Source organism: Salmo salar, chromosome 08, assembly GCF_965601325.2.
Source record: "Salmo salar chromosome 08, fSalSal1, whole genome shotgun sequence".
Classification (NCBI taxonomy): Eukaryota; Metazoa; Chordata; class Actinopteri; order Salmoniformes; family Salmonidae; genus Salmo; species Salmo salar.
Window position 1 is genome coordinate 2,424,810 of NC_138298.1, and position 22,881 is coordinate 2,447,690.

Here is a 22,881-nt window from a genome sequence, read left to right on the forward strand (position 1 = left end):
CAACTACCTGTGCTAAAAAGTGATGGGAACAGTGTTTGTAATTTCTTCTACTTTTTCAGTGACACAAAGTTCAAGCTGCTTATCTAATTGGTGAAAATGCAATGTCTGTTTATCACACTCACTTTGACTATATATGTTGTAGCAAGAGGTTGTTTCTCGCTTACGGCCATACCAGCCTGGGTACGCCCAATCTCGTCTGATCTCGGAAGCTAAGCAGGGTCGGGCCTGGTTAGTACTTGGATGGGAGACCGCCTGGGAATACCAGGTGCTGTAAGCATTTTGTCCACGAGGGTGTGCTCTTGCACTATTTCATCAGCAACACTGCCTTGTATTAAGCATTTAATGATGAATTGACTAAATGTCTGTTTTATCAGACTCACTTTGACTATATATGTTGTAGCAAGAGATTGTTTCTCGCTTACGGCCATACCAGCCTGGGTACGCCCGATCTCGTCTGATCTCGGAAGCTAAGCAGGGTCGGGCCTGGTTAGTACTTGGATGGGAGACCGCCTGGGAATACCAGGTGCTGTAAGCATTTTGTCCACGAGGGTGTGCCCCTGCACTATTTCATCAGCAACACTGCCTTGTAGTAAGCATTTAATGATGAATTGACTAAATGCAGCTTCCTGCCTTTTTAATAGGATCACATTTCCTTGTGTTTTCAATTAGCATCTGCCTTGTATTTATAAGACAAACAAGAATATTGTTGCTGAATGCAGCTTGTGTGTGCTTTGTGCTCCTTTGCCCTGTTCAAATGATGAAAGGAAATAAAGTTTGTATTTTATCCAACTACCTGTGCTAAAAAGTGATGGGAACAGTGTTTGTAATTTCTTCTACTTTTTCAGTGACACAAAGTTCAAGCTGCTTATCTAATTGGTGAAAATGCAATGTCTGTTTATCACACTCACTTTGACTATATATGTTGTAGCAAGAGGTTGTTTCTCGCTTACGGCCATACCAGCCTGGGTACGCCCAATCTCGTCTGATCTCGGAAGCTAAGCAGGGTCGGGCCTGGTTAGTACTTGGATGGGAGACCGCCTGGGAATACCAGGTGCTGTAAGCATTTTGTCCACGAGGGTGTGCTCTTGCACTATTTCATCAGCAACACTGCCTTGTATTAAGCATTTAATGATGAATTGACTAAATGTCTGTTTTATCAGACTCACTTTGACTATATATGTTGTAGCAAGAGATTGTTTCTCGCTTACGGCCATACCAGCCTGGGTACGCCCGATCTCGTCTGATCTCGGAAGCTAAGCATGGTCGGGCCTGGTTAGTACTTGGATGGGAGACCGCCTGGGAATACCAGGTGCTGTAAGCATTTTGTCCACGAGGGTGTGCCCCTGCACTATTTCATCAGCAACACTGCCTTGTAGTAAGCATTTAATGATGAATTGACTAAATGCAGCTTCCTGCCTTTTTAATAGGATCAAATTTCCTTGTGTTTTCAATTAGCATCTGCCTTGTATTTATAAGACAAACAAGAATATTGTTGCTGAATGCAGCTTGTGTGTGCTTTGTGCTCCTTTGCCCTGTTCAAATGATGAAAGGAAATAAAGTTTGTATTTTATCCAACTACCTGTGCTAAAAAGTGATGGGAACAGTGTTTGTAATTTCTTCTACTTTTTCAGTGACACAAAGTTCAAGCTGCTTATCTAATTGGTGAAAATGCAATGTCTGTTTATCACACTCACTTTGACTATATATGTTGTAGCAAGAGATTGTTTCTCGCTTACGGCCATACCAGCCTGGGTACGCCCGATCTCGTCTGATCTCGGAAGCTAAGCAGGGTCGGGCCTGGTTAGTACTTGGATGGGAGACCGCCTGGGAATACCAGGTGCTGTAAGCATTTTGTCCACGAGGGTGTGCCCCTGCACTATTTCATCAGCAACACTGCCTTGTAGTAAGCATTTAATGATGAATTGACTAAATGCAGCTTCCTGCCTTTTTAATAGGATCAAATTTCCTTGTGTTTTCAATTAGCATCTGCCTTGTATTTATAAGACAAATAAGAATATTGTTGCTGAATGCAGCTTGTGTGTGCTTTGTGCTCCTTTGCCCTGTTCAAATGATGAAAGGAAATAAAGTTTGTATTTTATCCAACTACCTGTGCTAAAAAGTGATGGGAACAGTGTTTGTAATTTCTTCTACTTTTTCAGTGACACAAAGTTCAAGCTGCTTATCTAATTGGTGAAAATGCAATGTCTGTTTATCACACTCACTTTGACTATATATGTTGTAGCAAGAGATTGTTTCTCGCTTACGGCCATACCAGCCTGGGTACGCCCGATCTCGTCTGATCTCGGAAGCTAAGCAGGGTCGGGCCTGGTTAGTACTTGGATGGGAGACCGCCTGGGAATACCAGGTGCTGTAAGCATTTTGTCCACGAGGGTGTGCCCCTGCACTATTTCATCAGCAACACTGCCTTGTAGTAAGCATTTAATGATGAATTGACTAAATGCAGCTTCCTGCCTTTTTAATAGGATCAAATTTCCTTGTGTTTTCAATTAGCATCTGCCTTGTATTTATAAGACAAACAAGAATATTGTTGCTGAATGCAGCTTGTGTGTGCTTTGTGCTCCTTTGCCCTGTTCAAATGATGAAAGGAAATAAAGTTTGTATTTTATCCAACTACCTGTGCTAAAAAGTGATGGGAACAGTGTTTGTAATTTCTTCTACTTTTTCAGTGACACAAAGTTCAAGCTGCTTATCTAATTGGTGAAAATGCAATGTCTGTTTATCACACTCACTTTGACTATATATGTTGTAGCAAGAGATTGTTTCTCGCTTACGGCCATACCAGCCTGGGTACGCCCGATCTCGTCTGATCTCGGAAGCTAAGCAGGGTCGGGCCTGGTTAGTACTTGGATGGGAGACCGCCTGGGAATACCAGGTGCTGTAAGCATTTTGTCCACGAGGGTGTGCCCCTGCACTATTTCATCAGCAACACTGCCTTGTAGTAAGCATTTAATGATGAATTGACTAAATGCAGCTTCCTGCCTTTTTAATAGGATCAAATTTCCTTGTGTTTTCAATTAGCATCTGCCTTGTATTTATAAGACAAACAAGAATATTGTTGCTGAATGCAGCTTGTGTGTGCTTTGTGCTCCTTTGCCCTGTTCAAATGATGAAAGGAAATAAAGTTTGTATTTTATCCAACTACCTGTGCTAAAAAGTGATGGGAACAGTGTTTGTAATTTCTTCTACTTTTTCAGTGACACAAAGTTCAAGCTGCTTATCTAATTGGTGAAAATGCAATGTCTGTTTATCACACTCACTTTGACTATATATGTTGTAGCAAGAGATTGTTTCTCGCTTACGGCCATACCAGCCTGGGTACGCCCGATCTCGTCTGATCTCGGAAGCTAAGCAGGGTCGGGCCTGGTTAGTACTTGGATGGGAGACCGCCTGGGAATACCAGGTGCTGTACGCATTTTGTCCACGAGGGTGTGCCCCTGCACTATTTCATCAGCAACACTGCCTTGTAGTAAGCATTTAATGATGAATTGACTAAATGCAGCTTCCTGCCTTTTTAATAGGATCAAATTTCCTTGTGTTTTCAATTAGCATCTGCCTTGTATTTATAAGACAAACAAGAATATTGTTGCTGAATGCAGCTTGTGTGTGCTTTGTGCTCCTTTGCCCTGTTCAAATGATGAAAGGAAATAAAGTTTGTATTTTATCCAACTACCTGTGCTAAAAAGTGATGGGAACAGTGTTTGTAATTTCTTCTACTTTTTCAGTGACACAAAGTTCAAGCTGCTTATCTAATTGGTGAAAATGCAATGTCTGTTTATCACACTCACTTTGACTATATATGTTGTAGCAAGAGATTGTTTCTCGCTTACGGCCATACCAGCCTGGGTACGCCCGATCTCGTCTGATCTCGGAAGCTAAGCAGGGTCGGGCCTGGTTAGTACTTGGATGGGAGACCGCCTGGGAATACCAGGTGCTGTAAGCATTTTGTCCACGAGGGTGTGCCCCTGCACTATTTCATCAGCAACACTGCCTTGTAGTAAGCATTTAATGATGAATTGACTAAATGCAGCTTCCTGCCTTTTTAATAGGATCAAATTTCCTTGTGTTTTCAATTAGCATCTGCCTTGTATTTATAAGACAAACAAGAATATTGTTGCTGAATGCAGCTTGTGTGTGCTTTGTGCTCCTTTGCCCTGTTCAAATGATGAAAGGAAATAAAGTTTGTATTTTATCCAACTACCTGTGCTAAAAAGTGATGGGAACAGTGTTTGTAATTTCTTCTACTTTTTCAGTGACACAAAGTTCAAGCTGCTTATCTAATTGGTGAAAATGCAATGTCTGTTTATCACACTCACTTTGACTATATATGTTGTAGCAAGAGGTTGTTTCTCGCTTACGGCCATACCAGCCTGGGTACGCCCAATCTCGTCTGATCTCGGAAGCTAAGCAGGGTCGGGCCTGGTTAGTACTTGGATGGGAGACCGCCTGGGAATACCAGGTGCTGTAAGCATTTTGTCCACGAGGGTGTGCTCTTGCACTATTTCATCAGCAACACTGCCTTGTATTAAGCATTTAATGATGAATTGACTAAATGTCTGTTTTATCAGACTCACTTTGACTATATATGTTGTAGCAAGAGATTGTTTCTCGCTTACGGCCATACCAGCCTGGGTACGCCCGATCTCGTCTGATCTCGGAAGCTAAGCAGGGTCGGGCCTGGTTAGTACTTGGATGGGAGACCGCCTGGGAATACCAGGTGCTGTAAGCATTTTGTCCACGAGGGTGTGCCCCTGCACTATTTCATCAGCAACACTGCCTTGTAGTAAGCATTTAATGATGAATTGACTAAATGCAGCTTCCTGCCTTTTTAATAGGATCAAATTTCCTTGTGTTTTCAATTAGCATCTGCCTTGTATTTATAAGACAAACAAGAATATTGTTGCTGAATGCAGCTTGTGTGTGCTTTGTGCTCCTTTGCCCTGTTCAAATGATGAAAGGAAATAAAGTTTGTATTTTATCCAACTACCTGTGCTAAAAAGTGATGGGAACAGTGTTTGTAATTTCTTCTACTTTTTCAGTGACACAAAGTTCAAGCTGCTTATCTAATTGGTGAAAATGCAATGTCTGTTTATCACACTCACTTTGACTATATATGTTGTAGCAAGAGGTTGTTTCTCGCTTACGGCCATACCAGCCTGGGTACGCCCAATCTCGTCTGATCTCGGAAGCTAAGCAGGGTCGGGCCTGGTTAGTACTTGGATGGGAGACCGCCTGGGAATACCAGGTGCTGTAAGCATTTTGTCCACGAGGGTGTGCTCTTGCACTATTTCATCAGCAACACTGCCTTGTATTAAGCATTTAATGATGATTTGACTAAATGTCTGTTTTATCAGACTCACTTTGACTATATATGTTGTAGCAAGAGATTGTTTCTCGCTTACGGCCATACCAGCCTGGGTACGCCCGATCTCGTCTGATCTCGGAAGCTAAGCATGGTCGGGCCTGGTTAGTACTTGGATGGGAGACCGCCTGGGAATACCAGGTGCTGTAAGCATTTTGTCCACGAGGGTGTGCCCCTGCACTATTTCATCAGCAACACTGCCTTGTAGTAAGCATTTAATGATGAATTGACTAAATGCAGCTTCCTGCCTTTTTAATAGGATCAAATTTCCTTGTGTTTTCAATTAGCATCTGCCTTGTATTTATAAGACAAATAAGAATATTGTTGCTGAATGCAGCTTGTGTGTGCTTTGTGCTCCTTTGCCCTGTTCAAATGATGAAAGGAAATAAAGTTTGTATTTTATCCAACTACCTGTGCTAAAAAGTGATGGGAACAGTGTTTGTAATTTCTTCTACTTTTTCAGTGACACAAAGTTCAAGCTGCTTATCTAATTGGTGAAAATGCAATGTCTGTTTATCACACTCACTTTGACTATATATGTTGTAGCAAGAGATTGTTTCTCGCTTACGGCCATACCAGCCTGGGTACGCCCGATCTCGTCTGATCTCGGAAGCTAAGCAGGGTCGGGCCTGGTTAGTACTTGGATGGGAGACCGCCTGGGAATACCAGGTGCTGTAAGCATTTTGTCCACGAGGGTGTGCCCCTGCACTATTTCATCAGCAACACTGCCTTGTAGTAAGCATTTAATGATGAATTGACTAAATGCAGCTTCCTGCCTTTTTAATAGGATCAAATTTCCTTGTGTTTTCAATTAGCATCTGCCTTGTATTTATAAGACAAACAAGAATATTGTTGCTGAATGCAGCTTGTGTGTGCTTTGTGCTCCTTTGCCCTGTTCAAATGATGAAAGGAAATAAAGTTTGTATTTTATCCAACTACCTGTGCTAAAAAGTGATGGGAACAGTGTTTGTAATTTCTTCTACTTTTTCAGTGACACAAAGTTCAAGCTGCTTATCTAATTGGTGAAAATGCAATGTCTGTTTATCACACTCACTTTGACTATATATGTTGTAGCAAGAGATTGTTTCTCGCTTACGGCCATACCAGCCTGGGTACGCCCGATCTCGTCTGATCTCGGAAGCTAAGCAGGGTCGGGCCTGGTTAGTACTTGGATGGGAGACCGCCTGGGAATACCAGGTGCTGTAAGCATTTTGTCCACGAGGGTGTGCCCCTGCACTATTTCATCAGCAACACTGCCTTGTAGTAAGCATTTAATGATGAATTGACTAAATGCAGCTTCCTGCCTTTTTAATAGGATCAAATTTCCTTGTGTTTTCAATTAGCATCTGCCTTGTATTTATAAGACAAACAAGAATATTGTTGCTGAATGCAGCTTGTGTGTGCTTTGTGCTCCTTTGCCCTGTTCAAATGATGAAAGGAAATAAAGTTTGTATTTTATCCAACTACCTGTGCTAAAAAGTGATGGGAACAGTGTTTGTAATTTCTTCTACTTTTTCAGTGACACAAAGTTCAAGCTGCTTATCTAATTGGTGAAAATGCAATGTCTGTTTATCACACTCACTTTGACTATATATGTTGTAGCAAGAGGTTGTTTCTCGCTTACGGCCATACCAGCCTGGGTACGCCCAATCTCGTCTGATCTCGGAAGCTAAGCAGGGTCGGGCCTGGTTAGTACTTGGATGGGAGACCGCCTGGGAATACCAGGTGCTGTAAGCATTTTGTCCACGAGGGTGTGCTCTTGCACTATTTCATCAGCAACACTGCCTTGTATTAAGCATTTAATGATGAATTGACTAAATGTCTGTTTTATCAGACTCACTTTGACTATATATGTTGTAGCAAGAGATTGTTTCTCGCTTACGGCCATACCAGCCTGGGTACGCCCGATCTCGTCTGATCTCGGAAGCTAAGCAGGGTCGGGCCTGGTTAGTACTTGGATGGGAGACCGCCTGGGAATACCAGGTGCTGTAAGCATTTTGTCCACGAGGGTGTGCCCCTGCACTATTTCATCAGCAACACTGCCTTGTAGTAAGCATTTAATGATGAATTGACTAAATGCAGCTTCCTGCCTTTTTAATAGGATCAAATTTCCTTGTGTTTTCAATTAGCATCTGCCTTGTATTTATAAGACAAACAAGAATATTGTTGCTGAATGCAGCTTGTGTGTGCTTTGTGCTCCTTTGCCCTGTTCAAATGATGAAAGGAAATAAAGTTTGTATTTTATCCAACTACCTGTGCTAAAAAGTGATGGGAACAGTGTTTGTAATTTCTTCTACTTTTTCAGTGACACAAAGTTCAAGCTGCTTATCTAATTGGTGAAAATGCAATGTCTGTTTATCACACTCACTTTGACTATATATGTTGTAGCAAGAGGTTGTTTCTCGCTTACGGCCATACCAGCCTGGGTACGCCCAATCTCGTCTGATCTCGGAAGCTAAGCAGGGTCGGGCCTGGTTAGTACTTGGATGGGAGACCGCCTGGGAATACCAGGTGCTGTAAGCATTTTGTCCACGAGGGTGTGCTCTTGCACTATTTCATCAGCAACACTGCCTTGTATTAAGCATTTAATGATGAATTGACTAAATGTCTGTTTTATCAGACTCACTTTGACTATATATGTTGTAGCAAGAGATTGTTTCTCGCTTACGGCCATACCAGCCTGGGTACGCCCGATCTCGTCTGATCTCGGAAGCTAAGCAGGGTCGGGCCTGGTTAGTACTTGGATGGGAGACCGCCTGGGAATACCAGGTGCTGTAAGCATTTTGTCCACGAGGGTGTGCCCCTGCACTATTTCATCAGCAACACTGCCTTGTAGTAAGCATTTAATGATGAATTGACTAAATGCAGCTTCCTGCCTTTTTAATAGGATCAAATTTCCTTGTGTTTTCAATTAGCATCTGCCTTGTATTTATAAGACAAACAAGAATATTGTTGCTGAATGCAGCTTGTGTGTGCTTTGTGCTCCTTTGCCCTGTTCAAATGATGAAAGGAAATAAAGTTTGTATTTTATCCAACTACCTGTGCTAAAAAGTGATGGGAACAGTGTTTGTAATTTCTTCTACTTTTTCAGTGACACAAAGTTCAAGCTGCTTATCTAATTGGTGAAAATGCAATGTCTGTTTATCACACTCACTTTGACTATATATGTTGTAGCAAGAGATTGTTTCTCGCTTACGGCCATACCAGCCTGGGTACGCCCGATCTCGTCTGATCTCGGAAGCTAAGCAGGGTCGGGCCTGGTTAGTACTTGGATGGGAGACCGCCTGGGAATACCAGGTGCTGTAAGCATTTTGTCCACGAGGGTGTGCCCCTGCACTATTTCATCAGCAACACTGCCTTGTAGTAAGCATTTAATGATGAATTGACTAAATGCAGCTTCCTGCCTTTTTAATAGGATCAAATTTCCTTGTGTTTTCAATTAGCATCTGCCTTGTATTTATAAGACAAACAAGAATATTGTTGCTGAATGCAGCTTGTGTGTGCTTTGTGCTCCTTTGCCCTGTTCAAATGATGAAAGGAAATAAAGTTTGTATTTTATCCAACTACCTGTGCTAAAAAGTGATGGGAACAGTGTTTGTAATTTCTTCTACTTTTTCAGTGACACAAAGTTCAAGCTGCTTATCTAATTGGTGAAAATGCAATGTCTGTTTATCACACTCACTTTGACTATATATGTTGTAGCAAGAGGTTGTTTCTCGCTTACGGCCATACCAGCCTGGGTACGCCCAATCTCGTCTGATCTCGGAAGCTAAGCAGGGTCGGGCCTGGTTAGTACTTGGATGGGAGACCGCCTGGGAATACCAGGTGCTGTAAGCATTTTGTCCACGAGGGTGTGCTCTTGCACTATTTCATCAGCAACACTGCCTTGTATTAAGCATTTAATGATGAATTGACTAAATGTCTGTTTTATCAGACTCACTTTGACTATATATGTTGTAGCAAGAGATTGTTTCTCGCTTACGGCCATACCAGCCTGGGTACGCCCGATCTCGTCTGATCTCGGAAGCTAAGCAGGGTCGGGCCTGGTTAGTACTTGGATGGGAGACCGCCTGGGAATACCAGGTGCTGTAAGCATTTTGTCCACGAGGGTGTGCCCCTGCACTATTTCATCAGCAACACTGCCTTGTAGTAAGCATTTAATGATGAATTGACTAAATGCAGCTTCCTGCCTTTTTAATAGGATCAAATTTCCTTGTGTTTTCAATTAGCATCTGCCTTGTATTTATAAGACAAACAAGAATATTGTTGCTGAATGCAGCTTGTGTGTGCTTTGTGCTCCTTTGCCCTGTTCAAATGATGAAAGGAAATAAAGTTTGTATTTTATCCAACTACCTGTGCTAAAAAGTGATGGGAACAGTGTTTGTAATTTCTTCTACTTTTTCAGTGACACAAAGTTCAAGCTGCTTATCTAATTGGTGAAAATGCAATGTCTGTTTATCACACTCACTTTGACTATATATGTTGTAGCAAGAGGTTGTTTCTCGCTTACGGCCATACCAGCCTGGGTACGCCCAATCTCGTCTGATCTCGGAAGCTAAGCAGGGTCGGGCCTGGTTAGTACTTGGATGGGAGACCGCCTGGGAATACCAGGTGCTGTAAGCATTTTGTCCACGAGGGTGTGCTCTTGCACTATTTCATCAGCAACACTGCCTTGTATTAAGCATTTAATGATGAATTGACTAAATGTCTGTTTTATCAGACTCACTTTGACTATATATGTTGTAGCAAGAGATTGTTTCTCGCTTACGGCCATACCAGCCTGGGTACGCCCGATCTCGTCTGATCTCGGAAGCTAAGCAGGGTCGGGCCTGGTTAGTACTTGGATGGGAGACCGCCTGGGAATACCAGGTGCTGTAAGCATTTTGTCCACGAGGGTGTGCCCCTGCACTATTTCATCAGCAACACTGCCTTGTAGTAAGCATTTAATGATGAATTGACTAAATGCAGCTTCCTGCCTTTTTAATAGGATCAAATTTCCTTGTGTTTTCAATTAGCATCTGCCTTGTATTTATAAGACAAATAAGAATATTGTTGCTGAATGCAGCTTGTGTGTGCTTTGTGCTCCTTTGCCCTGTTCAAATGATGAAAGGAAATAAAGTTTGTATTTTATCCAACTACCTGTGCTAAAAAGTGATGGGAACAGTGTTTGTAATTTCTTCTACTTTTTCAGTGACACAAAGTTCAAGCTGCTTATCTAATTGGTGAAAATGCAATGTCTGTTTATCACACTCACTTTGACTATATATGTTGTAGCAAGAGATTGTTTCTCGCTTACGGCCATACCAGCCTGGGTACGCCCGATCTCGTCTGATCTCGGAAGCTAAGCAGGGTCGGGCCTGGTTAGTACTTGGATGGGAGACCGCCTGGGAATACCAGGTGCTGTAAGCATTTTGTCCACGAGGGTGTGCCCCTGCACTATTTCATCAGCAACACTGCCTTGTAGTAAGCATTTAATGATGAATTGACTAAATGCAGCTTCCTGCCTTTTTAATAGGATCAAATTTCCTTGTGTTTTCAATTAGCATCTGCCTTGTATTTATAAGACAAACAAGAATATTGTTGCTGAATGCAGCTTGTGTGTGCTTTGTGCTCCTTTGCCCTGTTCAAATGATGAAAGGAAATAAAGTTTGTATTTTATCCAACTACCTGTGCTAAAAAGTGATGGGAACAGTGTTTGTAATTTCTTCTACTTTTTCAGTGACACAAAGTTCAAGCTGCTTATCTAATTGGTGAAAATGCAATGTCTGTTTATCACACTCACTTTGACTATATATGTTGTAGCAAGAGGTTGTTTCTCGCTTACGGCCATACCAGCCTGGGTACGCCCAATCTCGTCTGATCTCGGAAGCTAAGCAGGGTCGTGCCTGGTTAGTACTTGGATGGGAGACCGCCTGGGAATACCAGGTGCTGTAAGCATTTTGTCCACGAGGGTGTGCTCTTGCACTATTTCATCAGCAACACTGCCTTGTATTAAGCATTTAATGATGAATTGACTAAATGTCTGTTTTATCAGACTCACTTTGACTATATATGTTGTAGCAAGAGATTGTTTCTCGCTTACGGCCATACCAGCCTGGGTACTCCCGATCTCGTCTGATCTCGGAAGCTAAGCAGGGTCGGGCCTGGTTAGTACTTGGATGGGAGACCGCCTGGGAATACCAGGTGCTGTAAGCATTTTGTCCACGAGGGTGTGCCCCTGCACTATTTCATCAGCAACACTGCCTTGTAGTAAGCATTTAATGATGAATTGACTAAATGCAGCTTCCTGCCTTTTTAATAGGATCAAATTTCCTTGTGTTTTCAATTAGCATCTGCCTTGTATTTATAAGACAAACAAGAATATTGTTGCTGAATGCAGCTTGTGTGTGCTTTGTGCTCCTTTGCCCTGTTCAAATGATGAAAGGAAATAAAGTTTGTATTTTATCCAACTACCTGTGCTAAAAAGTGATGGGAACAGTGTTTGTAATTTCTTCTACTTTTTCAGTGACACAAAGTTCAAGCTGCTTATCTAATTGGTGAAAATGCAATGTCTGTTTATCACACTCACTTTGACTATATATGTTGTAGCAAGAGGTTGTTTCTCGCTTACGGCCATACCAGCCTGGGTACGCCCAATCTCGTCTGATCTCGGAAGCTAAGCAGGGTCGGGCCTGGTTAGTACTTGGATGGGAGACCGCCTGGGAATACCAGGTGCTGTAAGCATTTTGTCCACGAGGGTGTGCTCTTGCACTATTTCATCAGCAACACTGCCTTGTATTAAGCATTTAATGATGAATTGACTAAATGTCTGTTTTATCAGACTCACTTTGACTATATATGTTGTAGCAAGAGATTGTTTCTCGCTTACGGCCATACCAGCCTGGGTACGCCCGATCTCGTCTGATCTCGGAAGCTAAGCAGGGTCGGGCCTGGTTAGTACTTGGATGGGAGACCGCCTGGGAATACCAGGTGCTGTAAGCATTTTGTCCACGAGGGTGTGCCCCTGCACTATTTCATCAGCAACACTGCCTTGTAGTAAGCATTTAATGATGAATTGACTAAATGCAGCTTCCTGCCTTTTTAATAGGATCAAATTTCCTTGTGTTTTCAATTAGCATCTGCCTTGTATTTATAAGACAAACAAGAATATTGTTGCTGAATGCAGCTTGTGTGTGCTTTGTGCTCCTTTGCCCTGTTCAAATGATGAAAGGAAATAAAGTTTGTATTTTATCCAACTACCTGTGCTAAAAAGTGATGGGAACAGTGTTTGTAATTTCTTCTACTTTTTCAGTGACACAAAGTTCAAGCTGCTTATCTAATTGGTGAAAATGCAATGTCTGTTTATCACACTCACTTTGACTATATATGTTGTAGCAAGAGATTGTTTCTCGCTTACGGCCATACCAGCCTGGGTACGTCTGATCTCGGAAGCTAAGCAGGGTCGGGCCTGGTTAGTACTTGGATGGGAGACCGCCTGGGAATACCAGGTGCTGTAAGCATTTTGTCCACGAGGGTGTGCCCCTGCACTATTTCATCAGCAACACTGCCTTGTAGTAAGCATTTAATGATGAATTGACTAAATGCAGCTTCCTGCCTTTTTAATAGGATCAAATTTCCTTGTGTTTTCAATTAGCATCTGCCTTGTATTTATAAGACAAACAAGAATATTGTTGCTGAATGCAGCTTGTGTGTGCTTTGTGCTCCTTTGCCCTGTTCAAATGATGAAAGGAAATAAAGTTTGTATTTTATCCAACTACCTGTGCTAAAAAGTGATGGGAACAGTGTTTGTAATTTCTTCTACTTTTTCAGTGACACAAAGTTCAAGCTGCTTATCTAATTGGTGAAAATGCAATGTCTGTTTATCACACTCACTTTGACTATATATGTTGTAGCAAGAGGTTGTTTCTCGCTTACGGCCATACCAGCCTGGGTACGCCCAATCTCGTCTGATCTCGGAAGCTAAGCAGGGTCGGGCCTGGTTAGTACTTGGATGGGAGACCGCCTGGGAATACCAGGTGCTGTAAGCATTTTGTCCACGAGGGTGTGCTCTTGCACTATTTCATCAGCAACACTGCCTTGTATTAAGCATTTAATGATGAATTGACTAAATGTCTGTTTTATCAGACTCACTTTGACTATATATGTTGTAGCAAGAGATTGTTTCTCGCTTACGGCCATACCAGCCTGGGTACGCCCGATCTCGTCTGATCTCGGAAGCTAAGCAGGGTCGGGCCTGGTTAGTACTTGGATGGGAGACCGCCTGGGAATACCAGGTGCTGTAAGCATTTTGTCCACGAGGGTGTGCCCCTGCACTATTTCATCAGCAACACTGCCTTGTAGTAAGCATTTAATGATGAATTGACTAAATGCAGCTTCCTGCCTTTTTAATAGGATCAAATTTCCTTGTGTTTTCAATTAGCATCTGCCTTGTATTTATAAGACAAACAAGAATATTGTTGCTGAATGCAGCTTGTGTGTGCTTTGTGCTCCTTTGCCCTGTTCAAATGATGAAAGGAAATAAAGTTTGTATTTTATCCAACTACCTGTGCTAAAAAGTGATGGGAACAGTGTTTGTAATTTCTTCTACTTTTTCAGTGACACAAAGTTCAAGCTGCTTATCTAATTGGTGAAAATGCAATGTCTGTTTATCACACTCACTTTGACTATATATGTTGTAGCAAGAGGTTGTTTCTCGCTTACGGCCATACCAGCCTGGGTACGCCCAATCTCGTCTGATCTCGGAAGCTAAGCAGGGTCGTGCCTGGTTAGTACTTGGATGGGAGACCGCCTGGGAATACCAGGTGCTGTAACCATTTTGTCCACGAGGGTGTGCTCTTGCACTATTTCATCAGCAACACTGCCTTGTATTAAGCATTTAATGATGAATTGACTAAATGTCTGTTTTATCAGACTCACTTTGACTATATATGTTGTAGCAAGAGATTGTTTCTCGCTTACGGCCATACCAGCCTGGGTACGCCCGATCTCGTCTGATCTCGGAAGCTAAGCAGGGTCGGGCCTGGTTAGTACTTGGATGGGAGACCGCCTGGGAATACCAGGTGCTGTAAGCATTTTGTCCACGAGGGTGTGCCCCTGCACTATTTCATCAGCAACACTGCCTTGTAGTAAGCATTTAATGATGAATTGACTAAATGCAGCTTCCTGCCTTTTTAATAGGATCAAATTTCCTTGTGTTTTCAATTAGCATCTGCCTTGTATTTATAAGACAAACAAGAATATTGTTGCTGAATGCAGCTTGTGTGTGCTTTGTGCTCCTTTGCCCTGTTCAAATGATGAAAGGAAATAAAGTTTGTATTTTATCCAACTACCTGTGCTAAAAAGTGATGGGAACAGTGTTTGTAATTTCTTCTACTTTTTCAGTGACACAAAGTTCAAGCTGCTTATCTAATTGGTGAAAATGCAATGTCTGTTTATCACACTCACTTTGACTATATATGTTGTAGCAAGAGATTGTTTCTCGCTTACGGCCATACCAGCCTGGGTACGCCCGATCTCGTCTGATCTCGGAAGCTAAGCAGGGTCGGGCCTGGTTAGTACTTGGATGGGAGACCGCCTGGGAATACCAGGTGCTGTAAGCATTTTGTCCACGAGGGTGTGCCCCTGCACTATTTCATCAGCAACACTGCCTTGTAGTAAGCATTTAATGATGAATTGACTAAATGCAGCTTCCTGCCTTTTTAATAGGATCAAATTTCCTTGTGTTTTCAATTAGCATCTGCCTTGTATTTATAAGACAAACAAGAATATTGTTGCTGAATGCAGCTTGTGTGTGCTTTGTGCTCCTTTGCCCTGTTCAAATGATGAAAGGAAATAAAGTTTGTATTTTATCCAACTACCTGTGCTAAAAAGTGATGGGAACAGTGTTTGTAATTTCTTCTACTTTTTCAGTGACACAAAGTTCAAGCTGCTTATCTAATTGGTGAAAATGCAATGTCTGTTTATCACACTCACTTTGACTATATATGTTGTAGCAAGAGATTGTTTCTCGCTTACGGCCATACCAGCCTGGGTACGCCCGATCTCGTCTGATCTCGGAAGCTAAGCAGGGTCGGGCCTGGTTAGTACTTGGATGGGAGACCGCCTGGGAATACCAGGTGCTGTAAGCATTTTGTCCACGAGGGTGTGCCCCTGCACTATTTCATCAGCAACACTGCCTTGTAGTAAGCATTTAATGATGAATTGACTAAATGCAGCTTCCTGCCTTTTTAATAGGATCAAATTTCCTTGTGTTTTCAATTAGCATCTGCCTTGTATTTATAAGACAAACAAGAATATTGTTGCTGAATGCAGCTTGTGTGTGCTTTGTGCTCCTTTGCCCTGTTCAAATGATGAAAGGAAATAAAGTTTGTATTTTATCCAACTACCTGTGCTAAAAAGTGATGGGAACAGTGTTTGTAATTTCTTCTACTTTTTCAGTGACACAAAGTTCAAGCTGCTTATCTAATTGGTGAAAATGCAATGTCTGTTTATCACACTCACTTTGACTATATATGTTGTAGCAAGAGATTGTTTCTCGCTTACGGCCATACCAGCCTGGGTACGCCCGATCTCGTCTGATCTCGGAAGCTAAGCAGGGTCGGGCCTGGTTAGTACTTGGATGGGAGACCGCCTGGGAATACCAGGTGCTGTAAGCATTTTGTCCACGAGGGTGTGCCCCTGCACTATTTCATCAGCAACACTGCCTTGTAGTAAGCATTTAATGATGAATTGACTAAATGCAGCTTCCTGCCTTTTTAATAGGATCAAATTTCCTTGTGTTTTCAATTAGCATCTGCCTTGTATTTATAAGACAAACAAGAATATTGTTGCTGAATGCAGCTTGTGTGTGCTTTGTGCTCCTTTGCCCTGTTCAAATGATGAAAGGAAATAAAGTTTGTATTTTATCCAACTACCTGTGCTAAAAAGTGATGGGAACAGTGTTTGTAATTTCTTCTACTTTTTCAGTGACACAAAGTTCAAGCTGCTTATCTAATTGGTGAAAATGCAATGTCTGTTTATCACACTCACTTTGACTATATATGTTGTAGCAAGAGGTTGTTTCTCGCTTACGGCCATACCAGCCTGGGTACGCCCAATCTCGTCTGATCTCGGAAGCTAAGCAGGGTCGTGCCTGGTTAGTACTTGGATGGGAGACCGCCTGGGAATACCAGGTGCTGTAAGCATTTTGTCCACGAGGGTGTGCTCTTGCACTATTTCATCAGCAACACTGCCTTGTATTAAGCATTTAATGATGAATTGACTAAATGTCTGTTTTATCAGACTCACTTTGACTATATATGTTGTAGCAAGAGATTGTTTCTCGCTTACGGCCATACCAGCCTGGGTACGCCCGATCTCGTCTGATCTCGGAAGCTAAGCAGGGTCGGGCCTGGTTAGTACTTGGATGGGAGACCGCCTGGGAATACCAGGTGCTGTAAGCATTTTGTCCACGAGGGTGTGCCCCTGCACTATTTCATCAGCAACACTGCCTTGTAGTAAGCATTTAATGATGAATTGACTAAATGCAGCTTCCTGCCTTTTTAATAGGATCAAATTTCCTTGTGTTTTCAATTAGCATCTGCCTTGTATTTATAAGACAAACAAGAATATTGTTGCTGAATGCAGCTTGTGTGTGCTTTGTGCTCCTTTGCCCTGTTCAAATGATGAAAGGAAATAAAGTTTGTATTTTATCCAACTACCTGTGCTAAAAAGTGATGGGAACAGTGTTTGTAATTTCTTCTACTTTTTCAGTGACACAAAGTTCAAGCTGCTTATCTAATTGGTGAAAATGCAATGTCTGTTTATCACACTCACTTTGACTATATATGTTGTAGCAAGAGGTTGTTTCTCGCTTACGGCCATACCAGCCTGGGTACGCCCAATCTCGTCTGATCTCGGAAGCTAAGCAGGGTCGGGCCTGGTTAGTACTTGGATGGGAGACCGCCTGGGAATACCAGGTGCTGTAAGCATTTTGTCCACGAGGGTGTGCTCTTGCACTATTTCATCAGCAACACTGCCTTGTATTAAGCATTTAATGATGAATTGACTAAATGTCTGTTTTATCAGACTCACTTTGACTATATATGTTGTAGCAAGAGATTGTTTCTCGCTTACGGCCATACCAGCCTGGGTACGCCCGATCTCGTCTGATCTCGGAAGCTAAGCAGGGTCGGGCCTGGTTAGTACTTGGATGGGAGACCGCCTGGGAATACCAGGTGCTGTAAGCATTTTGTCCACGAGGGTGTGCCCCTGCACTATTTCATCAGCAACACTGCCTTGTAGTAAGCATTTAATGATGAATTGACTAAATGCAGCTTCCTGCCTTTTTAATAGGATCAAATTTCCTTGTGTTTTCAATTAGCATCTGCCTTGTATTTATAAGACAAACAAGAATATTGTTGCTGAATGCAGCTTGTGTGTGCTTTGTGCTCCTTTGCCCTGTTCAAATGATGAAAGGAAATAAAGTTTGTATTTTATCCAACTACCTGTGCTAAAAAGTGATGGGAACAGTGTTTGTAATTTCTTCTACTTTTTCAGTGACACAAAGTTCAAGCTGCTTATCTAATTGGTGAAAATGCAATGTCTGTTTATCACACTCACTTTGACTATATATGTTGTAGCAAGAGGTTGTTTCTCGCTTACGGCCATACCAGCCTGGGTACGCCCAATCTCGTCTGATCTCGGAAGCTAAGCAGGGTCGTGCCTGGTTAGTACTTGGATGGGAGACCGCCTGGGAATACCAGGTGCTGTAAGCATTTTGTCCACGAGGGTGTGCTCTTGCACTATTTCATCAGCAACACTGCCTTGTATTAAGCATTTAATGATGAATTGACTAAATGTCTGTTTTATCAGACTCACTTTGACTATATATGTTGTAGCAAGAGATTGTTTCTCGCTTACGGCCATACCAGCCTGGGTACGCCCGATCTCGTCTGATCTCGGAAGCTAAGCAGGGTCGGGCCTGGTTAGTACTTGGATGGGAGACCGCCTGGGAATACCAGGTGCTGTAAGCATTTTGTCCACGAGGGTGTGCCCCTGCACTATTTCATCAGCAACACTGCCTTGTAGTAAGCATTTAATGATGAATTGACTAAATGCAGCTTCCTGCCTTTTTAATAGGATCAAATTTCCTTGTGTTTTCAATTAGCATCTGCCTTGTATTTATAAGACAAACAAGAATATTGTTGCTGAATGCAGCTTGTGTGTGCTTTGTGCTCCTTTGCCCTGTTCAAATGATGAAAGGAAATAAAGTTTGTATTTTATCCAACTACCTGTGCTAAAAAGTGATGGGAACAGTGTTTGTAATTTCTTCTACTTTTTCAGTGACACAAAGTTCAAGCTGCTTATCTAATTGGTGAAAATGCAATGTCTGTTTATCACACTCACTTTGACTATATATGTTGTAGCAAGAGGTTGTTTCTCGCTTACGGCCATACCAGCCTGGGTACGCCCAATCTCGTCTGATCTCGGAAGCTAAGCAGGGTCGGGCCTGGTTAGTACTTGGATGGGAGACCGCCTGGGAATACCAGGTGCTGTAAGCATTTTGTCCACGAGGGTGTGCTCTTGCACTATTTCATCAGCAACACTGCCTTGTATTAAGCATTTAATGATGAATTGACTAAATGTCTGTTTTATCAGACTCACTTTGACTATATATGTTGTAGCAAGAGATTGTTTCTCGCTTACGGCCATACCAGCCTGGGTACGCCCGATCTCGTCTGATCTCGGAAGCTAAGCAGGGTCGGGCCTGGTTAGTACTTGGATGGGAGACCGCCTGGGAATACCAGGTGCTGTAAGCATTTTGTCCACGAGGGTGTGCCCCTGCACTATTTCATCAGCAACACTGCCTTGTAGTAAGCATTTAATGATGAATTGACTAAATGCAGCTTCCTGCCTTTTTAATAGGATCAAATTTCCTTGTGTTTTCAATTAGCATCTGCCTTGTATTTATAAGACAAACAAGAATATTGTTGCTGAATGCAGCTTGTGTGTGCTTTGTGCTCCTTTGCCCTGTTCAAATGATGAAAGGAAATAAAGTTTGTATTTTATCCAACTACCTGTGCTAAAAAGTGATGGGAACAGTGTTTGTAATTTCTTCTACTTTTTCAGTGACACAAAGTTCAAGCTGCTTATCTAATTGGTGAAAATGCAATGTCTGTTTATCACACTCACTTTGACTATATATGTTGTAGCAAGAGGTTGTTTCTCGCTTACGGCCATACCAGCCTGGGTACGCCCAATCTCGTCTGATCTCGGAAGCTAAGCAGGGTCGGGCCTGGTTAGTACTTGGATGGGAGACCGCCTGGGAATACCAGGTGCTGTAAGCATTTTGTCCACGAGGGTGTGCTCTTGCACTATTTCATCAGCAACACTGCCTTGTATTAAGCATTTAATGATGAATTGACTAAATGTCTGTTTTATCAGACTCACTTTGACTATATATGTTGTAGCAAGAGATTGTTTCTCGCTTACGGCCATACCAGCCTGGGTACGCCCGATCTCGTCTGATCTCGGAAGCTAAGCAGGGTCGGGCCTGGTTAGTACTTGGATGGGAGACCGCCTGGGAATACCAGGTGCTGTAAGCATTTTGTCCACGAGGGTGTGCCCCTGCACTATTTCATCAGCAACACTGCCTTGTAGTAAGCATTTAATGATGAATTGACTAAATGCAGCTTCCTGCCTTTTTAATAGGATCAAATTTCCTTGTGTTTTCAATTAGCATCTGCCTTGTATTTATAAGACAAACAAGAATATTGTTGCTGAATGCAGCTTGTGTGTGCTTTGTGCTCCTTTGCCCTGTTCAAATGATGAAAGGAAATAAAGTTTGTATTTTATCCAACTACCTGTGCTAAAAAGTGATGGGAACAGTGTTTGTAATTTCTTCTACTTTTTCAGTGACACAAAGTTCAAGCTGCTTATCTAATTGGTGAAAATGCAATGTCTGTTTATCACACTCACTTTGACTATATATGTTGTAGCAAGAGGTTGTTTCTCGCTTACGGCCATACCAGCCTGGGTACGCCCAATCTCGTCTGATCTCGGAAGCTAAGCAGGGTCGGGCCTGGTTAGTACTTGGATGGGAGACCGCCTGGGAATACCAGGTGCTGTAAGCATTTTGTCCACGAGGGTGTGCTCTTGCACTATTTCATCAGCAACACTGCCTTGTATTAAGCATTTAATGATGAATTGACTAAATGTCTGTTTTATCAGACTCACTTTGACTATATATGTTGTAGCAAGAGATTGTTTCTCGCTTACGGCCATACCAGCCTGGGTACGCCCGATCTCGTCTGATCTCGGAAGCTAAGCAGGGTCGGGCCTGGTTAGTACTTGGATGGGAGACCGCCTGGGAATACCAGGTGCTGTAAGCATTTTGTCCACGAGGGTGTGCCCCTGCACTATTTCATCAGCAACACTGCCTTGTAGTAAGCATTTAATGATGAATTGACTAAATGCAGCTTCCTGCCTTTTTAATAGGATCAAATTTCCTTGTGTTTTCAATTAGCATCTGCCTTGTATTTATAAGACAAACAAGAATATTGTTGCTGAATGCAGCTTGTGTGTGCTTTGTGCTCCTTTGCCCTGTTCAAATGATGAAAGGAAATAAAGTTTGTATTTTATCCAACTACCTGTGCTAAAAAGTGATGGGAACAGTGTTTGTAATTTCTTCTACTTTTTCAGTGACACAAAGTTCAAGCTGCTTATCTAATTGGTGAAAATGCAATGTCTGTTTATCACACTCACTTTGACTATATATGTTGTAGCAAGAGGTTGTTTCTCGCTTACGGCCATACCAGCCTGGGTACGCCCGATCTCGTCTGATCTCGGAAGCTAAGCAGGGTCGGGCCTGGTTAGTACTTGGATGGGAGACCGCCTGGGAATACCAGGTGCTGTAAGCATTTTGTCCACGAGGGTGTGCTCTTGCACTATTTCATCAGCAACACTGCCTTGTATTAAGCATTTAATGATGAATTGACTAAATGTCTGTTTTATCAGACTCACTTTGACTATATATGTTGTAGCAAGAGATTGTTTCTCGCTTACGGCCATACCAGCCTGGGTACGCCCGATCTCGTCTGATCTCGGAAGCTAAGCAGGGTCGGGCCTGGTTAGTACTTGGATGGGAGACCGCCTGGGAATACCAGGTGCTGTAAGCATTTTGTCCACGAGGGTGTGCCCCTGCACTATTTCATCAGCAACACTGCCTTGTAGTAAGCATTTAATGATGAATTGACTAAATGCAGCTTCCTGCCTTTTTAATAGGATCAAATTTCCTTGTGTTTTCAATTAGCATCTGCCTTGTATTTATAAGACAAACAAGAATATTGTTGCTGAATGCAGCTTGTGTGTGCTTTGTGCTCCTTTGCCCTGTTCAAATGATGAAAGGAAATAAAGTTTGTATTTTATCCAACTACCTGTGCTAAAAAGTGATGGGAACAGTGTTTGTAATTTCTTCTACTTTTTCAGTGACACAAAGTTCAAGCTGCTTATCTAATTGGTGAAAATGCAATGTCTGTTTATCACACTCACTTTGACTATATATGTTGTAGCAAGAGGTTGTTTCTCGCTTACGGCCATACCAGCCTGGGTACGCCCAATCTCGTCTGATCTCGGAAGCTAAGCAGGGTCGGGCCTGGTTAGTACTTGGATGGGAGACCGCCTGGGAATACCAGGTGCTGTAAGCATTTTGTCCACGAGGGTGTGCTCTTGCACTATTTCATCAGCAACACTGCCTTGTATTAAGCATTTAATGATGAATTGACTAAATGTCTGTTTTATCAGACTCACTTTGACTATATATGTTGTAGCAAGAGATTGTTTCTCGCTTACGGCCATACCAGCCTGGGTACGCCCGATCTCGTCTGATCTCGGAAGCTAAGCAGGGTCGGGCCTGGTTAGTACTTGGATGGGAGACCGCCTGGGAATACCAGGTGCTGTAAGCATTTTGTCCACGAGGGTGTGCCCCTGCACTATTTCATCAGCAACACTGCCTTGTAGTAAGCATTTAATGATGAATTGACTAAATGCAGCTTCCTGCCTTTTTAATAGGATCAAATTTCCTTGTGTTTTCAATTAGCATCTGCCTTGTATTTATAAGACAAACAAGAATATTGTTGCTGAATGCAGCTTGTGTGTGCTTTGTGCTCCTTTGCCCTGTTCAAATGATGAAAGGAAATAAAGTTTGTATTTTATCCAACTACCTGTGCTAAAAAGTGATGGGAACAGTGTTTGTAATTTCTTCTACTTTTTCAGTGACACAAAGTTCAAGCTGCTTATCTAATTGGTGAAAATGCAATGTCTGTTTATCACACTCACTTTGACTATATATGTTGTAGCAAGAGATTGTTTCTCGCTTACGGCCATACCAGCCTGGGTACGCCCGATCTCGTCTGATCTCGGAAGCTAAGCAGGGTCGGGCCTGGTTAGTACTTGGATGGGAGACCGCCTGGGAATACCAGGTGCTGTAAGCATTTTGTCCACGAGGGTGTGCCCCTGCACTA

The 22,881-nt window shown here is 42.5% G+C and overlaps 52 non-coding genes and 2 pseudogenes across 52 annotated transcripts; all 54 read left to right on the forward strand.

Annotated features, from left to right (window-relative positions):
• Nucleotides 1-158: 158 nt before the first annotated feature.
• On the forward strand, nt 159-277 carry LOC145885962 (5S ribosomal RNA). Its single transcript, XR_014397546.1, has one exon. It is a non-coding gene; the product is annotated as a 5S ribosomal RNA (ribosomal RNA).
• Nucleotides 278-416: 139 nt separating this feature from the next.
• On the forward strand, nt 417-535 carry LOC145855490 (5S ribosomal RNA). Its single transcript, XR_014376378.1, has one exon. It is a non-coding gene; the product is annotated as a 5S ribosomal RNA (ribosomal RNA).
• Nucleotides 536-944: 409 nt separating this feature from the next.
• LOC145885963 (5S ribosomal RNA) lies at nt 945-1,063 on the forward strand. The gene has a single exon (XR_014397547.1). It is a non-coding gene; the product is annotated as a 5S ribosomal RNA (ribosomal RNA).
• A 139-nt stretch (nt 1,064-1,202) lies between these two features.
• LOC145884909 (5S ribosomal RNA) lies at nt 1,203-1,321 on the forward strand. Its single transcript, XR_014396489.1, has one exon. It is a non-coding gene; the product is annotated as a 5S ribosomal RNA (ribosomal RNA).
• Nucleotides 1,322-1,730: 409 nt separating this feature from the next.
• LOC145855491 (5S ribosomal RNA) lies at nt 1,731-1,849 on the forward strand. The gene has a single exon (XR_014376379.1). It is a non-coding gene; the product is annotated as a 5S ribosomal RNA (ribosomal RNA).
• A 409-nt stretch (nt 1,850-2,258) lies between these two features.
• On the forward strand, nt 2,259-2,377 carry LOC145855492 (5S ribosomal RNA). Its single transcript, XR_014376380.1, has one exon. It is a non-coding gene; the product is annotated as a 5S ribosomal RNA (ribosomal RNA).
• A 409-nt stretch (nt 2,378-2,786) lies between these two features.
• On the forward strand, nt 2,787-2,905 carry LOC145855493 (5S ribosomal RNA). Its single transcript, XR_014376381.1, has one exon. It is a non-coding gene; the product is annotated as a 5S ribosomal RNA (ribosomal RNA).
• Nucleotides 2,906-3,314: 409 nt separating this feature from the next.
• Nucleotides 3,315-3,433, forward strand: LOC145884549 (5S ribosomal RNA). The gene has a single exon (XR_014396127.1). It is a non-coding gene; the product is annotated as a 5S ribosomal RNA (ribosomal RNA).
• Nucleotides 3,434-3,842: 409 nt separating this feature from the next.
• Nucleotides 3,843-3,961, forward strand: LOC145855494 (5S ribosomal RNA). The gene has a single exon (XR_014376382.1). It is a non-coding gene; the product is annotated as a 5S ribosomal RNA (ribosomal RNA).
• Nucleotides 3,962-4,370: 409 nt separating this feature from the next.
• On the forward strand, nt 4,371-4,489 carry LOC145885964 (5S ribosomal RNA). Its single transcript, XR_014397548.1, has one exon. It is a non-coding gene; the product is annotated as a 5S ribosomal RNA (ribosomal RNA).
• Nucleotides 4,490-4,628: 139 nt separating this feature from the next.
• LOC145855495 (5S ribosomal RNA) lies at nt 4,629-4,747 on the forward strand. Its single transcript, XR_014376383.1, has one exon. It is a non-coding gene; the product is annotated as a 5S ribosomal RNA (ribosomal RNA).
• A 409-nt stretch (nt 4,748-5,156) lies between these two features.
• On the forward strand, nt 5,157-5,275 carry LOC145885966 (5S ribosomal RNA). The gene has a single exon (XR_014397550.1). It is a non-coding gene; the product is annotated as a 5S ribosomal RNA (ribosomal RNA).
• A 139-nt stretch (nt 5,276-5,414) lies between these two features.
• Nucleotides 5,415-5,533, forward strand: LOC145884910 (5S ribosomal RNA). Its single transcript, XR_014396490.1, has one exon. It is a non-coding gene; the product is annotated as a 5S ribosomal RNA (ribosomal RNA).
• A 409-nt stretch (nt 5,534-5,942) lies between these two features.
• On the forward strand, nt 5,943-6,061 carry LOC145855496 (5S ribosomal RNA). Its single transcript, XR_014376384.1, has one exon. It is a non-coding gene; the product is annotated as a 5S ribosomal RNA (ribosomal RNA).
• Nucleotides 6,062-6,470: 409 nt separating this feature from the next.
• Nucleotides 6,471-6,589, forward strand: LOC145855497 (5S ribosomal RNA). Its single transcript, XR_014376385.1, has one exon. It is a non-coding gene; the product is annotated as a 5S ribosomal RNA (ribosomal RNA).
• A 409-nt stretch (nt 6,590-6,998) lies between these two features.
• Nucleotides 6,999-7,117, forward strand: LOC145885967 (5S ribosomal RNA). The gene has a single exon (XR_014397551.1). It is a non-coding gene; the product is annotated as a 5S ribosomal RNA (ribosomal RNA).
• A 139-nt stretch (nt 7,118-7,256) lies between these two features.
• On the forward strand, nt 7,257-7,375 carry LOC145855498 (5S ribosomal RNA). Its single transcript, XR_014376386.1, has one exon. It is a non-coding gene; the product is annotated as a 5S ribosomal RNA (ribosomal RNA).
• A 409-nt stretch (nt 7,376-7,784) lies between these two features.
• Nucleotides 7,785-7,903, forward strand: LOC145885968 (5S ribosomal RNA). The gene has a single exon (XR_014397552.1). It is a non-coding gene; the product is annotated as a 5S ribosomal RNA (ribosomal RNA).
• A 139-nt stretch (nt 7,904-8,042) lies between these two features.
• On the forward strand, nt 8,043-8,161 carry LOC145855500 (5S ribosomal RNA). The gene has a single exon (XR_014376388.1). It is a non-coding gene; the product is annotated as a 5S ribosomal RNA (ribosomal RNA).
• Nucleotides 8,162-8,570: 409 nt separating this feature from the next.
• LOC145855501 (5S ribosomal RNA) lies at nt 8,571-8,689 on the forward strand. Its single transcript, XR_014376389.1, has one exon. It is a non-coding gene; the product is annotated as a 5S ribosomal RNA (ribosomal RNA).
• Nucleotides 8,690-9,098: 409 nt separating this feature from the next.
• LOC145885969 (5S ribosomal RNA) lies at nt 9,099-9,217 on the forward strand. Its single transcript, XR_014397553.1, has one exon. It is a non-coding gene; the product is annotated as a 5S ribosomal RNA (ribosomal RNA).
• A 139-nt stretch (nt 9,218-9,356) lies between these two features.
• On the forward strand, nt 9,357-9,475 carry LOC145855502 (5S ribosomal RNA). The gene has a single exon (XR_014376390.1). It is a non-coding gene; the product is annotated as a 5S ribosomal RNA (ribosomal RNA).
• Nucleotides 9,476-9,884: 409 nt separating this feature from the next.
• Nucleotides 9,885-10,003, forward strand: LOC145885970 (5S ribosomal RNA). Its single transcript, XR_014397554.1, has one exon. It is a non-coding gene; the product is annotated as a 5S ribosomal RNA (ribosomal RNA).
• A 139-nt stretch (nt 10,004-10,142) lies between these two features.
• LOC145855503 (5S ribosomal RNA) lies at nt 10,143-10,261 on the forward strand. The gene has a single exon (XR_014376391.1). It is a non-coding gene; the product is annotated as a 5S ribosomal RNA (ribosomal RNA).
• Nucleotides 10,262-10,670: 409 nt separating this feature from the next.
• LOC145855504 (5S ribosomal RNA) lies at nt 10,671-10,789 on the forward strand. The gene has a single exon (XR_014376392.1). It is a non-coding gene; the product is annotated as a 5S ribosomal RNA (ribosomal RNA).
• A 409-nt stretch (nt 10,790-11,198) lies between these two features.
• LOC145852170 (5S ribosomal RNA) lies at nt 11,199-11,317 on the forward strand. The gene has a single exon (XR_014374024.1). It is a non-coding gene; the product is annotated as a 5S ribosomal RNA (ribosomal RNA).
• Nucleotides 11,318-11,456: 139 nt separating this feature from the next.
• Nucleotides 11,457-11,575, forward strand: LOC145857572 (5S ribosomal RNA). Its single transcript, XR_014378471.1, has one exon. It is a non-coding gene; the product is annotated as a 5S ribosomal RNA (ribosomal RNA).
• A 409-nt stretch (nt 11,576-11,984) lies between these two features.
• Nucleotides 11,985-12,103, forward strand: LOC145885971 (5S ribosomal RNA). The gene has a single exon (XR_014397555.1). It is a non-coding gene; the product is annotated as a 5S ribosomal RNA (ribosomal RNA).
• Nucleotides 12,104-12,242: 139 nt separating this feature from the next.
• LOC145855506 (5S ribosomal RNA) lies at nt 12,243-12,361 on the forward strand. Its single transcript, XR_014376394.1, has one exon. It is a non-coding gene; the product is annotated as a 5S ribosomal RNA (ribosomal RNA).
• Nucleotides 12,362-12,770: 409 nt separating this feature from the next.
• On the forward strand, nt 12,771-12,879 carry LOC145853440 (uncharacterized; annotated as a pseudogene).
• A 409-nt stretch (nt 12,880-13,288) lies between these two features.
• LOC145885972 (5S ribosomal RNA) lies at nt 13,289-13,407 on the forward strand. The gene has a single exon (XR_014397556.1). It is a non-coding gene; the product is annotated as a 5S ribosomal RNA (ribosomal RNA).
• A 139-nt stretch (nt 13,408-13,546) lies between these two features.
• Nucleotides 13,547-13,665, forward strand: LOC145855507 (5S ribosomal RNA). The gene has a single exon (XR_014376395.1). It is a non-coding gene; the product is annotated as a 5S ribosomal RNA (ribosomal RNA).
• Nucleotides 13,666-14,074: 409 nt separating this feature from the next.
• Nucleotides 14,075-14,193, forward strand: LOC145853003 (uncharacterized; annotated as a pseudogene).
• Nucleotides 14,194-14,332: 139 nt separating this feature from the next.
• Nucleotides 14,333-14,451, forward strand: LOC145855508 (5S ribosomal RNA). The gene has a single exon (XR_014376396.1). It is a non-coding gene; the product is annotated as a 5S ribosomal RNA (ribosomal RNA).
• Nucleotides 14,452-14,860: 409 nt separating this feature from the next.
• On the forward strand, nt 14,861-14,979 carry LOC145855509 (5S ribosomal RNA). Its single transcript, XR_014376397.1, has one exon. It is a non-coding gene; the product is annotated as a 5S ribosomal RNA (ribosomal RNA).
• Nucleotides 14,980-15,388: 409 nt separating this feature from the next.
• On the forward strand, nt 15,389-15,507 carry LOC145855510 (5S ribosomal RNA). The gene has a single exon (XR_014376398.1). It is a non-coding gene; the product is annotated as a 5S ribosomal RNA (ribosomal RNA).
• Nucleotides 15,508-15,916: 409 nt separating this feature from the next.
• On the forward strand, nt 15,917-16,035 carry LOC145855512 (5S ribosomal RNA). The gene has a single exon (XR_014376400.1). It is a non-coding gene; the product is annotated as a 5S ribosomal RNA (ribosomal RNA).
• Nucleotides 16,036-16,444: 409 nt separating this feature from the next.
• On the forward strand, nt 16,445-16,563 carry LOC145852171 (5S ribosomal RNA). The gene has a single exon (XR_014374025.1). It is a non-coding gene; the product is annotated as a 5S ribosomal RNA (ribosomal RNA).
• A 139-nt stretch (nt 16,564-16,702) lies between these two features.
• Nucleotides 16,703-16,821, forward strand: LOC145855513 (5S ribosomal RNA). The gene has a single exon (XR_014376401.1). It is a non-coding gene; the product is annotated as a 5S ribosomal RNA (ribosomal RNA).
• A 409-nt stretch (nt 16,822-17,230) lies between these two features.
• LOC145885973 (5S ribosomal RNA) lies at nt 17,231-17,349 on the forward strand. Its single transcript, XR_014397557.1, has one exon. It is a non-coding gene; the product is annotated as a 5S ribosomal RNA (ribosomal RNA).
• Nucleotides 17,350-17,488: 139 nt separating this feature from the next.
• On the forward strand, nt 17,489-17,607 carry LOC145855514 (5S ribosomal RNA). The gene has a single exon (XR_014376402.1). It is a non-coding gene; the product is annotated as a 5S ribosomal RNA (ribosomal RNA).
• Nucleotides 17,608-18,016: 409 nt separating this feature from the next.
• LOC145852173 (5S ribosomal RNA) lies at nt 18,017-18,135 on the forward strand. Its single transcript, XR_014374027.1, has one exon. It is a non-coding gene; the product is annotated as a 5S ribosomal RNA (ribosomal RNA).
• A 139-nt stretch (nt 18,136-18,274) lies between these two features.
• On the forward strand, nt 18,275-18,393 carry LOC145855515 (5S ribosomal RNA). The gene has a single exon (XR_014376403.1). It is a non-coding gene; the product is annotated as a 5S ribosomal RNA (ribosomal RNA).
• Nucleotides 18,394-18,802: 409 nt separating this feature from the next.
• Nucleotides 18,803-18,921, forward strand: LOC145885974 (5S ribosomal RNA). Its single transcript, XR_014397558.1, has one exon. It is a non-coding gene; the product is annotated as a 5S ribosomal RNA (ribosomal RNA).
• Nucleotides 18,922-19,060: 139 nt separating this feature from the next.
• LOC145855516 (5S ribosomal RNA) lies at nt 19,061-19,179 on the forward strand. The gene has a single exon (XR_014376404.1). It is a non-coding gene; the product is annotated as a 5S ribosomal RNA (ribosomal RNA).
• A 409-nt stretch (nt 19,180-19,588) lies between these two features.
• Nucleotides 19,589-19,707, forward strand: LOC145885975 (5S ribosomal RNA). The gene has a single exon (XR_014397559.1). It is a non-coding gene; the product is annotated as a 5S ribosomal RNA (ribosomal RNA).
• A 139-nt stretch (nt 19,708-19,846) lies between these two features.
• LOC145855517 (5S ribosomal RNA) lies at nt 19,847-19,965 on the forward strand. The gene has a single exon (XR_014376405.1). It is a non-coding gene; the product is annotated as a 5S ribosomal RNA (ribosomal RNA).
• Nucleotides 19,966-20,374: 409 nt separating this feature from the next.
• LOC145885977 (5S ribosomal RNA) lies at nt 20,375-20,493 on the forward strand. Its single transcript, XR_014397561.1, has one exon. It is a non-coding gene; the product is annotated as a 5S ribosomal RNA (ribosomal RNA).
• Nucleotides 20,494-20,632: 139 nt separating this feature from the next.
• On the forward strand, nt 20,633-20,751 carry LOC145855518 (5S ribosomal RNA). The gene has a single exon (XR_014376406.1). It is a non-coding gene; the product is annotated as a 5S ribosomal RNA (ribosomal RNA).
• A 409-nt stretch (nt 20,752-21,160) lies between these two features.
• On the forward strand, nt 21,161-21,279 carry LOC145855519 (5S ribosomal RNA). The gene has a single exon (XR_014376407.1). It is a non-coding gene; the product is annotated as a 5S ribosomal RNA (ribosomal RNA).
• Nucleotides 21,280-21,418: 139 nt separating this feature from the next.
• Nucleotides 21,419-21,537, forward strand: LOC145855520 (5S ribosomal RNA). The gene has a single exon (XR_014376408.1). It is a non-coding gene; the product is annotated as a 5S ribosomal RNA (ribosomal RNA).
• Nucleotides 21,538-21,946: 409 nt separating this feature from the next.
• On the forward strand, nt 21,947-22,065 carry LOC145885978 (5S ribosomal RNA). The gene has a single exon (XR_014397562.1). It is a non-coding gene; the product is annotated as a 5S ribosomal RNA (ribosomal RNA).
• A 139-nt stretch (nt 22,066-22,204) lies between these two features.
• Nucleotides 22,205-22,323, forward strand: LOC145855521 (5S ribosomal RNA). Its single transcript, XR_014376409.1, has one exon. It is a non-coding gene; the product is annotated as a 5S ribosomal RNA (ribosomal RNA).
• A 409-nt stretch (nt 22,324-22,732) lies between these two features.
• On the forward strand, nt 22,733-22,851 carry LOC145855523 (5S ribosomal RNA). Its single transcript, XR_014376411.1, has one exon. It is a non-coding gene; the product is annotated as a 5S ribosomal RNA (ribosomal RNA).
• Nucleotides 22,852-22,881: the final 30 nt, after the last annotated feature.